A 13,233-nucleotide genomic window follows, 5' to 3' on the forward strand; every position below is an offset into this window, starting at 1 on the left:
CATTTGGCTTTTTTGGAAAATTTTAATTCTGAAAATTTCACTGTTCAGGTGTTTGTAGAGGAAAATCTATTTTATCTAGGAAGCATTTGCTCTTCTGCTGTCCTCTGAGGTGATATAAATATTACAATCACGTACTGACAGGTAGACATACAGCTGCTGTTCTCCCATCTAATAAAGAGGAATATGAAGCAGAAAGGCTTCACCATATAGATTTTATTCTTTAGAAAGGTTACTAAATTATAGACTGGTGGCTTTCTCAGACCATCAAACTGACCAGCCTTGCTCAAATAGCAGCTTCTGGCAAGAAAATGTCCCAAAAGGGCAGACGTCATGTGAAGGCTGTGGGAGCCCTCTGTATAGTCCTGTAAATACTGCATATTTCAGTGTGAATTAAATAGCTGATAGTTTGGTCAGTGGAAAGCTAAGACCTAAAGCCATCTCACCAGGCTTTGGTTTGAGAAAGTTCATGTAGTATAAGTTGGTTTTCTAGGCTTCCTCGACAGTTAATGAAGATGGTGAAGGTCTGTACCTCCAAGGAGTGAATCTTGTCATGCTGAGATTAGTGCCTGAGCTGCGCGGGATGAGTCACTCACCGGATTTGCTTCTTTTTTTACATGGAGTCACAGACGACAGGCTTAGATGAGAAGCTCTGCTGCTGGATGCTTCATGTGAGGCAGGACGGGTGTCACTGAGCAGGTGAATCCTTGCTGGAGTTCTCCATAGTGCCAGGATCAGCACAAGAAGCCCTGGTTTCTGCCAGACAGCGTCAGTTACTGGCAAAAGGCTACCGCTGTGCCCCAGCAGCACACGGGGTCGTCGTGCCCAGGTTCAGGTGCCTTCCACAAGCCAATGTCTGGGAAGCGTGAAGTGGGTGACAGGCAGCCTGTGGTGGGAGGAGAGCAGACGTGAACCTCTGGGTCAGGCCTCAGAGAGGCAGAAACTGCTGGGAGGGGTCTGTCTCCCCATCCCAGCATCAGCAGATTGCAGGGGGAGAACCTGCTTTGTTTGGCAAGAGAAGGCTGAAATAATACGCAAGCAGTATTCACTATTTTTCCTAATCTTGCTTTTCTGGTTGTTAAGTTGCTGCCGGCGTTGTCGCCTGTGTACATGTCTGTCACAGGAGAGCACTGCTAGCTATGGACAACGCTCTCGAAACTGCTGTCAGAGGAGGGCTCCTGTCCTTCCCTGCATTACCGGCTGTAAAAGTGGCTGCCAAGAACATCTTAAATATATTCTCATGATTCAGTTGCAGCTGAGGGTTGCAGAGAGGAAGGAAAATGGCTCATGGTGGTAATCCTGCCCACAGCCCAGCTCCTGTGTCTGTTAGCAGGGGACTCTGCTGTAAGCATCATCCTCGTGTGCTTGCCAGACAAGAATATCATCCATCACAGTCTGTGACAAAGGTGTTTTCACCTACAGCAAATCTGATCCAATTAGAAAGTCTGTACAGCCCTTGCCAAAATATTTGCCTTTGAATACTTCTCCCTAGACACAGAATTCTTCCTCACCATGAAAATAAAAATAATGTTGATGTTACAATGAACTGCTATTGTTCAAAAGCCAGTATCCTGTAATAATCACATTAATTCTCCCCCCATCCATGCTTAAATGAAAACCTGTCCGTGCCACTGTTTGGTTTCCCTGGTTACAGTGACTTTCTGCTATTCAGGTGCGAATTTCTGATGTTAAACACTGTGTCTTATTGCTTTTGTGCTGTGGTAAAGGTTAGAGGGGATGGGTGAGCTTTTGTCTGGGTAAAAACAACATATTCTTATTAACTTACATTAAAATGGTAGCATTTACACTAGGTGCATGTTTGTATTTTTTAAACAATTAGAGGATGTTGTGGTTTAACCCCAGCCGACAGCTAAGCACCACGCAGCCGCTTGCTCACTCCCCCCCTGGTGGGATGGGGGAGAGAACCAGAAGGGTAAAAGTGAGAAAACTTGTGGGTTTAGGTAAAGACAATTTAATAGGTAAAGCAAAAGCTGCGCATGCAAGCAAAGCAAAACAAGGAATTAATTCCCCACTTCCCTTCAGCAGGCAAGTGTTCAGCCATCTCCGGGAAAGCAGGGCTCCATCATGCTAAGTAATGGTGACTTGGGAAGACAAATGCCATCACTCCGAACGTCCCCCCCTTCCTTCTTCTTCCCCCAGCTTTATATGGGCAGCATGACGTCCTATGGTCTGGAATGTCCCTTGGGTCAGCTGGGATCAGCTGTCCCGGCTGTGTCCCCTCCCAACTCCTTGTGCCCCCCCAGCCTCCTCGCTGGTGGGGTGGGGTGAGGAGCAGAAAAGCCCTTGGCTCTGGGTAAGCAGGGCTCAGCAGTAACGAACACATCCCTGCGGTATCAACACTGTTTTCAGCACAAATCCAAAACATAGCCCCATACTAGCTACTATGGAAAAAATTAACTATCCCAATCAAAACCAGCACAGAGGAGTACTTCTTAATCAATGGAGGAGTGAAACTGGGAAAACATTATTGTGCTTGGTTACCAAAGAGACAGTTTTTGTATAAAATTTGATGAATATTTGATTTACATCTTTGTAATCTTAAGCAAAGCAATTGGATATTCTGAATTCATAGGAAAATTTTACTTTTGGTGGTCATAAGGTACATTCTGTATTGCTGCTTCAGCTACAGCAACGAATGAATGTGGCAGCTTTCTTACCTGTAGTACTGCAGGTTGGGATGGTTAGGGAACAGTTTCAGAATCCCTTTTTTCCAGCCATGTGAAAGCAATGGGGGCAGCTTGCAGGATTAAACACTTTCTCACATTTATGCTTCCACCCTACCGCCTCTTTCAGTGCTGGTGTGGATGCAATGATTTCTCTTGCCCAGAGGCTGCATTTAGACCATCCCATTTTAGAAGGTTACAGCTGAAAATACTGCAACTCTCATTCCTTCTTCCCTCTCATAATGTATGCTTAACATACATTGCCTTTCATTCCACTTGGACCATGAAAATTGGTTACACGGAGAGTTTTGCAACATCTACTCCAGCACTGGAGGAGAATGCTTGGATGTAAGCATCCTTAAATGTTGGCACTTTGTGGTTCTTTCCATCATACTTCCATGATAGCATTGCTTTGGCCAGTAACTTTTTTTGTACTTAGAGATTGTTTGTGACTTTGCTTATTTTACAGATATTCCTGCTGTGTAAAAGGGAAAAGGCAGTTTATTATGAGTTTTACCCAATTATGTCACATAATTCCACAAGAGACAGAAATTAGTCTCTTCAGTTTTGTCAGCTACTATATGCTGTTCTGACACCAGCATTACCTAGCATGTTCTGTCCTGGCATATGTCGGTTCCAGAAGCACAGAAACTGCCATTTTACATCAAAACTTAATGTCCTTGTGTCTGGTATCCTGTCTTTGACAGCTGGGTGCAGAAAAAGTATAAATTAAGATGAACAGGCCTTCAAAGAATGCATTATGGTTTGGGGATTTTTTTCTTACCTAAAAGAGTGCAAGGTGAACTTTCTGAATTAGGAAACACTTTGGTTTTCCAAAATCCAGGCCTGACATGGGATTATTGACTAATGATTGTTTATTTTTAGGCTTAAATAAAAATGTTCCATCCAGAAATAGTAAGGAAGATTTTCTATGTGATGGTTCAGGAGTTGATAATTTTTAACTAATAGATAGCTCCTCTCTCCTAAGCAAAGGGCTAATTTCTCAGAAGATACCACAGTGAAAAGCCAACCGCCCATCCTAGCAGTTAAAGCAAAGCCCCTGCTCTGAAGGTGGTCAAAGGGTATGGAAATGTTGTGCAAGCACTTCCATCTCACGGACACCTAAGACAGCTCCACACTGCTCACCTGTACAACAGAGCACGGTGCTGCCCCAAGGCAGTGGTTGGCTCTGCAAGTCACAGCCACGTTAGTACAGTGCTATGCCCGGGCTCATCATCCCTGCTCCTCAGGAGAGCAAATATCCCTGGGCATAGGTCCACACTGACACCCTGTGTTGCTCCCCATCTCAGAGCTTGCTACATCAGTATTACCTGGGGAAACTCTGCACTTTCTTGTACTGCGCGTTACCAACCTACCTGTGCGTACCTTGGGAGAACTGTGGATGTGCTTCCTGACAAGTAAGCTGCAAAGCAGCTGTGCATCATCCCTGACCAGGCCAGTACAGAAAGTGTATCTCCAATTAAGAGTTGCTATTTTCCTCTGCAATGCAGTTTGTGCAGTGGAATTAGGTAACCCACGTATGCCCAGCCGTGCTGGGTTGAATTTCCTTCAGACATTGCCCAGTTTCTGTGAGGTGTCTGTGGCTGCATGCATTTGTGTTAAGTGCGATGGTGTTAAGAGGAAGCTGCAGCTGGAGAGCTGGAAGTAATGGGAAGAACAAGGAGACGGTAGCTGAAACAAGAGTCCCTGGGAGCAATCTCTCATGTCAGTACCTTGTAGTCTTCAAGAGGCATCCAGTGAGTTGTACGCACCTAGGTGGCAGGATGAGAGCCTGACTGGTAAAAATAACCTTTAAAGTAATACAGTGAAAGGTTATACCAAATAAAATATGATAATGTAGTTTCTTTCTTAACACTGACACAGCCTTTTGTACCTTAAAGACACTTTCTAAATAGTTAAAATTCAGTCACATGAGTCAATTTGGATGAGATTCCTTTTACTAAATTGTAGCTGTCTAGGTGGCTCTCCCCCAGTAATTACTGGAGGGAGAGACAAAGGTACTTGCAGTGTGATTCATTCAGACGACCTCTGATTTGGGTTCCCCTGCAAGTGCCCAGCTAGGCTGTCACATTTAGCTTATCAACATCATCCAACCCTGTGAGAAACACATGAAAATCAGTTAGACATGCCAGACAAAGCAAGAGATACAGAGAGCTTTCAGTTTAGCTTTGTGTGATATTTAACAAAAATACCCTATGGACTCTTCTATGTAACAAGATTTTTAGCCTGGTTTCCCCTTGAAATGAGGCATATGCGATCACGCTGTCTTCCTATCTGTCACGTCCTTCTCAGAAATTTTATTATCAATGGGTGTACTCCAGTCAGATCTAACAGAAGAGACCCAAATGTCGTATATTCCTGAGAGGTCTGACACTGACTAGTTTGACAAGAGTCCCAAATTAGTATATTCACTGCATGAAAAGCAGCAACAAGCACTAGGTGGTTGTCGGTTTGACCTCATGGTTGGCTGGTGACAGCCTATGTACTGACAAGTCAATAAACACGCATGGAGCTGAGAAACAGCATCTGCTGCTTTTTATCTGGTCGGCAGTTAAGAGGTAAGGGAGTAAGGAGATATCTTTATGCTTGGGGAATTTGAAGAGGAGGAGTAAGAGACTTGGAGATTCTGAGGTATTGCTGAGAGCTGGTCATATAGGACACAAAGCCATAACAAGATTGCCTAGTTCTGCTGCTCCAAAAAACCCCCTTCTAGCCTGTATTTTTAATGTCACGGGATTAAATACTAACCAACATTTTCACTTCACAGCACTTACCTTAGAACTGACACACAAAATACTTATGAACCCCCAGAGCTGTTTGTAGAGTATTCTCAAATTACCCTCTCATGTACCTGCGTGCACATCATTCATGTTGAATTCTCTGAATTCGGCATCCTTCCAGGACTTGATTACTTAAAGCACTGCCCATATACCAATTTCTCAGTATAACCTGAATGTTAATATTTTGCAAGTTTGAAATGGTTGAACGTCAACATGATTTACAGAATCTATTTTAATTATCTTGAACAAACAGTTATCATTTCAATTCTGTAACTATGGAAATGAAAAGAACAAGACAGGATGGAAAAATAAATGACAGAATCACCTGAACAGTAATGATAATACATGGGTTAAATACAAGCCAAGAGAGCAGAACGGTGGAAAGTGGCAAATGCTGACCCAGCTTCCAGAAAGATTAATAGTAAGGGCCATTATTTTGCTGTTCAGTTTGAAATGGGATTCCCCATTGACTTAAAAATTGAGCCATGATATTGCCAGGATATTCCCATTATTGTTTTACTTATCTTCTGCTGTTCTTGAGAGTACCCTCTTGTTGGTGTAATATTTTTTACTGCGTTTCTTTTCTTTCCTCCCATATACCTCCTCCTGGCTACGCTTTCTGAGTTTCTTTGACCAGTATTCTCTCCATCTCTCCAGCAGAGCTTCTTCCATCAGACAGCCTCTTATTCCTCCTCCTTCCCGCTCTACCCAGTCCAGTCTCTTTTCCAGTAGCCCACTCATTCTTTGCACTCTCAAACGCCAAAGGGTTTGTCAACAGTTCAGCTTTTCCCTTCCTCACTCATCGCCTTCCTGAGCACTGTCATCTTCCCTACGTAAAGTGAGAGAAATTCAAGCAAACAAATGTGATAATATCTTCACGCCCCACTGAACTATCCCATCATCTTCTTGTTGCCACCCTTATCTTTATTAGCTTTCCCTTCTGCCATCTGCCTTGTCTTCGGTGGTAAACCACATGCAGTCCTAGGCATCAAACTCTTTGAATCAGCAGAATTATCTTTCCATTTCAATGCTCTATGACAAGTAATGTAAGTGAGAGTATATTCCATACTGCTAACTACTACATATTTCACAAGCTCTGAATTTGATGAATCGACACCAGGGAAACCCACTATTTTTCTATTCCCTGCACAGTGTGTTTAGATTTTACTGTTTAATCAAGTGACACTTAGCTCATTTGAACTGACTTATGTACAATTCTCAATCGTCAATTCCCGCAGTCTAATCAACAGCTTAATAACATGCAGTAAACAGTCATCACGCTTGATCCTAGCAGCATGCTACACATTGAGGCAGCGATCTTGAATTCAAGGACAAAACTCATTCTGGATCCACCGTTGTTGGGCCAGAGACTGATTTTCATTTTCCTTGGCAACCAGGAGGAAAGCTAGTCATGCGGTGCAGTAGATATGTAAATTTGCTTTTGGTTTGGGTAGTTTTTTTGTCAAAGAGCAAATTTGGCACAGATTTGTATTTTCTGTACAAAAAAATAGTACCTGGAGGTAGTTAAATGAGTGCTAGAGAAAGCTGCTGTAGCTCAGTAGTCTTTATGAGTTGTAGAACGTTTGGTCAAAAGCCTGTTTGAAAAGTGCTAATGCAAGTAAATTTAAGAGTGACTTCTGAAGCTGAGTTCATCAGTTATTCCCATTAGAGGTCACAAATTGGAAATATATACCATCCCAATGAAAATACATTATGTAGTTGTTTCTTTCCATTACAGCATTAACTGATACATCTATATGAAAATATTCCAAATTATTTGTAAGGAATACACAGCTCTTTAATTTATTCAGACTTCTTATAATCTCACATTATAAGACTAGATGTCTTGAAGAATAAATTCACCAGATAGATGGATATATCACTGACACCAGGATGTACTTTTAAGTGTTAAGCTGTAATGACATCATTATGCTGTAATGACATCAGTACCAGTAATATCCCACTAACAACATTTTTAGCTAAGGAACACTAAATCCGTAAATGTACAGGTTAAATTTACTATTTCAGTAAACATACATCACATATATCACAGACAGAGCTATGTGTGTGCAGGTGTGCAAGTGCTATAGGCAAAACACTGCGTGTAGTAACTGGCCTTTAGTAGCTCAAAATCTCCGTGTGTTATGGTTGGTGAGTTAGAGATGTCACTTGAATTCCATCTTTAATTTTCTAGTTCTGAATTACAGTCAAAATCATAATGTTGCGATTAATAACTAGCAACAGTTTGACAAACTGGATGACACAATTTGTTGCTGAGATAAATAATTTCTTCCAACTGGAAAATAGAACATCACTCATAATCTAAAAGAATTGTGTATGGAAAATGTATCTTTTAATGGGAAAGTGGCACTGATATAATGAGTGTATAATTACATTTTTAAAAATTATTTCCCCAACTACTCTCAGCAGGGGGATGTCTGTTCGGATTGGCATTTATATGCTTTTTATTGTTTAGGACCTGCTCCTGGGGGTTACCTTTGCATGGCTCACAGACAAAAACCACTTTCTATTTATAATTTTCTATTCAAAGAAAACAAATTTTTATCAGAGGCAAGTTATACTTTTTGAGAATGTAAACTCAAAAAGTGTTAGGAAATTTGGTTATGGTCTCCACATCTGGTGTGACCTCCCTTGCAGTTTCAGTGCATTGTGCATTACTGTTTAAATCTGCTTCAACATTTGCATGTGATGTGTCTGAAATACCATGAATGGCTTGGTACTAATTAAAGAGAAAGCACAGTTACATGAATGACTCCAGGGCAGGGAAGGCAGATCAAAAGAAGGAAAATCCAAAGTTCACAAAATTTTTCATTCCAATTTTGATGATATTTCTGAATTTGGAATTATCAGACAGAGTGCATTTGGATTTTAAATGTTTGGACACAACTTATCCAGAAGCAAATAATGATTTGGGGGCCATATTGAGCATTTTAAGAAGGCTGAAGGATAATAGAGTAAATCTCACACTAATATACAACCTACTTAACTCTATCCTGGAAAAAAAAATCACAAAAAACGTGGGACCAATGCCTGCAGTAATGTTTTTCTTTTAAGACATGCTGTAACAAAATGGTGTTTCTATATTAGAAATATTGGCTTAACCAAATAAAATATTAAAATCTGATTAAATTGACACCGCTTCCCATGAGCACAACATGTAAACCTAATGTGTGAGTATAAGCACACTGTTTATTATGTGGCAGATGATCATGCAGTTTGTGATGGAAAGCTGCGTGTTGCATAAATGACTCTGAGGTATCTACCTGTAGCTGAAGAGGACTTTGACCAGAAAGAGAAAAACAATTTTTGAGTAAAAGTATCTGAAATATCTCTTGGCTGAATAGGATGAACTGCCATCCTCTATCTCTAAAGCTATCTGTCTTGTAATTCCTTCTAGCCAGATCATTTTTCTGTGGCCTGGATTCTGTTAACATTGTATTAAATTTATTGCACATTTATTATTCTGTTTAAAATATGAGACTAACTCCAGTGTGACTGCACTGTGTGAGATCAGAATTTCTCTATGGTTGGTATATAAATGGAAACTCACGTACTTTGGAAATAGATATGCTGAGGGAACTGAAAACTAAAGATATAAAAAGAGATGTATTTAAGAAGGCTTAAGTAGGCTTTACTTTTAATCCTTTCTTAAAAAATAGACATGCTGAACAATTAGTCATTCAGAAATGGTAAACTATCAGAAAAGACAATGCTATAAGGTAAGAACTACGAATGAAATAAGGCCAAAATACCTTCTAATATGATTATAGTTACACATTAGGATTTTCATGATCTATCAAGAGCATAAAAGCATCCAAACCCTGGTTCATCTATACACAGTTTGTTTAACAGAGCAGAGATTACATATTTAACAGAGCTGGAGCCAAAATATTTATTTTGTTTTACAATAGTAAATGTCTACCTTTGCTGCCTGGATTATTATTTCTACAGCAAAGGAAAATAAATCCTTAGACCTTCTCCCCCTTCTAGAGTTGGAGACAGAAAAGAGGCATGGCAAAGTCTTTTAGGGTGATGAATAAATTTCTAATTAAAGACAGAGCTGTTGGTAGTGCATGGCTACTCTGGCCTTCCTCATCTACAGTTAGCACTTCATGGCTTTCTTCATGGCACTTCATGCAGTTTTGATTTACACAGCAGAAACATTATGTTAGACCGACCAGAAGAAAGACTCCAGAAACACTAGTTCAGACAAAAATCATAATACACCCTGGAAGAAAATGAAAGTATCTTCCAATTCGCTGGCATGTGTATAGTGCTTCAAAAAGTCTCTCTAATTAAAAATCACTTATGACTTGCTTCAGATAATATGCAGGAACCTATTCCAGTTTATCATCTTGACCAAAATTTAATTCTGTCTCAGACATAGGCAGAGCTGTGTTGGTCCCTCATTTGCTCAAATGCCAGCGTTAATAAAACGAGGGGAGATGCACAGGGCAGGATTCAGCTTGCAAATTAATACTTCAATTTAGATGTCTGTATGTGGAGGGCAACGTGCACACTCAGTGTCCAGTAACTCCCAGTGTAGTTACTGGAGATGTAGTCAATACAGTCAGTGGAACCTGGAGAGCTATTCAGCTCACCTAGAAGCAGGCACGTACAATTGGTAAGTGAATTGCCACCTAGACTCCACTGACTGTATTGACCACATCTCCATGGACCATAGTTGGAGTGGAAACCGTTCAATTTACTTGTCTTAACCTCTGTGCACATTGCTGACATGAGTGCTGGTTGTTCCTACTCATGTCAGAATGGATTACTGCATGGAGCTAGAAAAATCCTGAATTATGTTGATGTTACTGGGTAAAATTATGAGCAAGAACCTCTTACGTAGCTAGAGTTTGGCTGCTTAACCAGACCTGCCTGAGTGTTTGAAGTACCCGAAACTGATGGGCTTAAAATCACCAGCTGCAATTTTATATCTTTCCATACCTAATTTCCTGTAAGTTTTTAAAGAGCCAAAGGACTGTAGCGATCATCTACATCGAGTCTCTGCTGAATACAGGTAATTATTGTGTCAGTAGACCAAGGGCAAAGTTTTAAAGGCAACATTCCCCCTAGTCGCTCCCCTTAATGCTACTAGATACAGATCCACTCCAGGTCATGGTCGAAGGAGGACTCATGCAGCTGCACAGCCATGTGCCTCCCACCGTAGGCTATGGCTGTTGCCAACCCTCCGCTTACGGAACAAATGCACCTCAAAAGTTTTTGGTCTCCCTGCACTGATTTGGGGAGGGCGCAAGGAGTATCTTGTAACAATTTTTATATGAAGTTGATGAAACAGACTCCCTATTTCTTCATAATGTGTGCAGAGGGACTGACTCTGGTGCCATTTAATCAATTTTGCACTTGACTTCAGTAGAGGCAAAGATGGGCCCACGGTGAACGTGTATCCAGGGGAAATTACACCCAGGTGCTTTTCAATGAAATGTTTATCCAGTTTAAAATAAATTCCTTATTTCTTTATTTTGACAGACAGTACTCTCAGTACTTCAGGCTGTCTAATGCATGTTGCCTTTCTCTACGATGTATTTACGTAGAAAAACCTAAGCTCAGCTGCAGCCTTTGATGTTGAAGGAGGTGTTTGTATGCGGCTTTACTTAGTAAATGCCTTCCCAGCCAAATGTACTGAAGTACTAGAGTGTCACACTGTGAAGCACAGTCTGAGTAGTTAATATTATCTGGAGTGCACAGGGGAAAGAATGTTTTGATGATATTAATGCTTGCAGCTTGTGCATATGTGTTTACAAACCTTAGATATCTTGCATGTATTTCATCAGTGTCAGCCATAATATAAATCTTTCCTGAGCAAATTATACAATATTATCTACGTAATAAGTAAAATGTACTGATACATCTTAAAGTATTGTCTGGAGTTTGAAGCTGTTACAAGCATTATGATCCTAGACACTATTATTAACCTATCAGGGTGTTTAAATATGTCAAATTAGAAGTCTGACAGCAGAAGGCTGGTTAACATTGCAGAAAGGAAGAAGGCATGTGTTCAAACATTTCTCCTTACATAAAAGCTTTAGAAACAGTGTTATGTATGGGGCCTGAAATTAGTCTGCTCAGGTCTGGTGTGCTTAAAAAGAACAATGAGTGAATTTCATGTGTTTGAAAGTGAAGCCCTGATAACGCTGTTCTTGATTCCTCTCCTGCAAACCAGCCCCATGTGTGCTGGCACCAGCACGCTTGCAGCAGCAGGTCCCCACGGTGGTGCAAGGAGGGTCTGCCCACCCGAGAAGCAGCTATGCCTCCAGGGCTGGATTTTCCAGGGCAGGGCTGAAGTGCGGTCTTTAGATGATGTGTCTGTGCTGGATCCAGAAAGTTTCCTACCACAAATGTGAGGGTTTAGGGTGCAAAAACATGGTGCCCTGAAGGTTTCCCGTTCTACACAAGGTGGGATTTAGGAACAAGATGTAGTACATAGAGCAGACTCTACAATGTGGCTCCCAGGTCCTACTTCCTGGAGAAGGAATGATGCTAACAGTGTCAGAAGTGTTCTCCTGCTTGTGGTGAGCATCTGGGTTGAACATCTATTTCACAGGTCTCTGTGGCTGTGGGAGACCAGGCTGGGCACAGGTTCCTGTGCGCATTGGCCATGGTGTGGGTCCCAGCAGAAGGCTGAAATGGTGGATTTGGTTTAGTTTACTTTTGATTATTTTGTCTGCATACCACCCTCCAGGTGTACTTTCAATACATCTTCTTGAGAAAATGTCAAAATCTTTCACATTGAGGTAACTATTTAAAAACATTGTGACATTCATAGTGAAATCATGAGAGCTGACAACAGTGATACATAGCGTGCTTGAAATGAAGGCTGCTGTCGGGCCCTGAAGTACTATCACACAACCTTCCCATGCGTTAGGGGCAGTCAGCCAGAGGCGACGTTTGAAGATGCTGTGATTTTTTTCCAGCAGGAGCAAATACGTAGTTTCTCTCATGCTCTAAGATAAACATTTCACTTATTAATGTGTCTCAGAATTTACAACTGCCGCATCAGCAGAGATAAAATGCAGCAATCATGGACTAAAATATTGCATCACCTGTAACAGGGTTTGGGATAGCAAATTTACTAATTTTTCTTTTCTATGTATCTTAGGAGATGCAAATACTCAACAGCATCTGAGTTTGCAAACCTTTACTATGACTGTTCATAAGAGCAAATGGAGCACTGGGCCCTTACCAAGTTCAAGTATTTCCTTCAGAATTAGGCCTACAGCTGTAATCTGTGAACACTAGAGCTTGGGGAAAAAAGACAACTTTAAACCCTGGCAATTTGACTTTGAATTCAAGCATAATGAGGCAGAACAAAAAAAACAGATTGGAGGAGCAGCTAGTAAAAGGCATAAAAACTACTAATCCTTCTGGAAAAAAACATCAGAAGGAGGAAATCTACCAGAAGTCCAGGAAGATGATCAAAGTATAAAGTCTCTGAGAAGTCTCTGATAAAAGTCTCAAAGAAGACAGGGATATGGTAGGAGAAGAACCTAAAATAAATCTTCTGTACACACATTTACTTTGGAGGAGTTTGGGGAGGTTCCCACACTGGAAATCTTCCTTCCAGGACACTTACCGGATGCTGTTTTTCAAACTGAAATGGAGATAGCAAAGTTCATGGAATAAATAGACAAAATGAATGATAACATATCAGAAGGATCAACAGGAACAGATAGGCCAAAGAGTTTTAAAGGAATTCAAGGATGAAG

The 13,233-nt window shown here is 41.0% G+C and overlaps 1 protein-coding gene across 1 annotated transcript in view; it reads left to right on the plus strand.

The window, feature by feature from the left end:
- Positions 1-13,233, plus strand: part of LHFPL3 (LHFPL tetraspan subfamily member 3) — a 255,405-nt gene that overhangs the window by 136,206 nt on the left and 105,966 nt on the right. The window lies entirely within an intron of this gene.

This window comes from Buteo buteo, chromosome 4 (assembly GCF_964188355.1).
Source record: "Buteo buteo chromosome 4, bButBut1.hap1.1, whole genome shotgun sequence".
Classification (NCBI taxonomy): domain Eukaryota; kingdom Metazoa; phylum Chordata; class Aves; order Accipitriformes; family Accipitridae; genus Buteo; species Buteo buteo.